The 2,162-nt window shown below is 36.3% G+C and overlaps 1 long non-coding RNA gene across 1 annotated transcript; it reads left to right on the top strand.

Moving 5' to 3' along the window:
* The first annotated feature begins 885 nt into the window (after positions 1–885).
* LOC142223730 (uncharacterized) lies at positions 886–1,520 on the top strand. The gene is made up of 2 exons (XR_012718878.1): positions 886–1,164; positions 1,236–1,520. It is a non-coding gene; the product is annotated as an uncharacterized LOC142223730 (long non-coding RNA).
* Positions 1,521–2,162: the final 642 nt, after the last annotated feature.

The raw sequence follows: 2,162 nt of genomic DNA, 5'->3' as shown, positions 1-2,162 counted from the left end.
ACCTGTTTGTTTAGGAGTTGTCGTTTTTTCTTAGGACGGTTCAGACCACTCGGCATGAGTATCCAACAAAACGATGGTTTATCTTAACTTCTGGGATTGTTTTCCTACCTTAATTTTATGAGACGAACTGGTCCTCTTAGACCACCCTCAGGGGTTTTTTCGCCCTTCTTCGGTGCAGAATCTCTTTTAAGTAGGATTTTCCTATAAAAAACATTACCATTGTCAGAAACTATGGCCTTATTTTCCATTTCTAACCACAATTACTCACTTGAAAAAATATTTATTCTTGCGTAAAATCTTCCCCGATCGTGTTGACCACTCACGCCAGACGTCCTTTCGAAAATTCTGGAACAATTCTATATTTGAACACAAAACCTTTAGTCTTACTCCCCTTCACACAAAAAAAAAACACAATATAACTTTTCACTTTTTCTCTACTAACCTGTACAAAAAGTTTTTTTTTTTCTTCTATCACTTTTCAAACTTTCACACACATATACTGCTGCTCTAAAGAGCTCAACACCACGATGTCTTCTCACTAATGAGTTCGTCCATCTTTCTGGGCCCTTTTATAACTTCTTTCACTACGTCTGGAAAGTTTCCAAGTTCATGCATTCCCCTATTTATGCGATACTTTCCCGCAAGTAGCCATCTTAACCCCATCGTCTATCTCATTTGAACAAACTATCTTATTCATCCTATTGCGTCTTTGCCGCCTATGGGTACCACGGACCCATGAATGAATTTATCATGTTTGAATTCTACGCATTTTCATATACGTTGCCCTCCAGCATTGCCATACCGAAATACCGTCACTACCTATCGATAACTTCTTATCCCAAAAAAACTTCCCTGCACCATCTGACGTCACAGGCATAACTAGACAAAATACAGCACACGTTGGATGCAGAAAAGAAACAAAGGCAAAGAAACTACAGACAACTTTATTAATTGTTTAATTTATTTACTGCTGCCTCCGTGCACCCATACGACATAAAATTATCGAATGTGCTGTCCCGGTACCCCATACGACATAAATACATTGAATGTGCTGTCCCTGTACCCTTAGACAGCCACAATTAAAAGGACATCGGGCATAATATTCCTGGACATACTATATCCCTCCATGTGTATACATGCAACATCGTGTGGACAAATTCCCTGGTACAGTAAATAAATCAAATCCAACCCTCATTCCTTGTCCAGCAGGTCTTCTACGGTTACCATCTTTGCAGGCCCCCTAACGTTCCGCCTCCTGGCCTTTAGAGTCAGAAATTATTATACATTATTGGTCCCCCGAACACAGCTATTTACGCACATGATTGCTACGAATACAATTTTAAAGAGGAATTGGAGAAAATGTTGCAAAGAAACCTGCCAACAAGCAAAATAGATAACGAACATGTGTGAACCTAAAGTCGTGCACTTTTATCTAATAAAGAACTAGAGGCAATTTGAACATCTTGTTATAATTACAAAGTTTTTGAATAAAAAGTTAATTTCGTTAAACATTACCTGAATTCTTAGTTCCTTAGTTTTGATCTTCATTTGTCTTTATAGTCTTTTGGCATAAAAGCGGCTCGGTTTAATTTAATTTTAGTAGCAATTCCTTTCCAAAATTTCCACACATTGAAATTGTCTATTAAAATCTGAACCAATCAGAGACAAAAATAATAGCAAGATAACAAGAGAACGAAACTGTCAAGCGAAACTGCGTCAGTAGGTGGCAGTCGTGAGGAAATTTATCTAATGGCATGCAGTTTTTGTCGGCGCTTCTTATGAAACGTAACAAAAATAGGATTTAGAACCTACTTTGTAGTAACAAATGTTCTTTTATATACATAAATCTTTTCATTCTATTAAATTGTTTGGCAGACAATTTGAAATTATAACTGCCGATGCCTTAATAAAGAATTTATCAAAACAACGCTTCGACCGCAACGTCGGTTATACTGCAGGCATTGTGCGACATCTATACGGTTGACATTTGTTGTTTTTGTAGAAGAGAAATTTTCGTCCTCTTGTTATGTTAATACTTTCTGGCAAAGCAATGTAATATTTGGTATTATACCATGTTGATGATACTTTCTAAATTCTGGAAATAAAGAAATATAATGGAAAATACATATTTTTATTATTTTCGGATATTTTTCATATTTTTT

This window comes from Haematobia irritans, chromosome 2 (genome assembly GCF_050003625.1).
Source record: "Haematobia irritans isolate KBUSLIRL chromosome 2, ASM5000362v1, whole genome shotgun sequence".
NCBI classification, from domain to species: Eukaryota; Metazoa; Arthropoda; class Insecta; order Diptera; family Muscidae; genus Haematobia; species Haematobia irritans.
The sequence above is the reverse complement of the archived record's forward strand: the minus strand, read 5'-3'. Positions and strand labels throughout refer to the sequence as shown.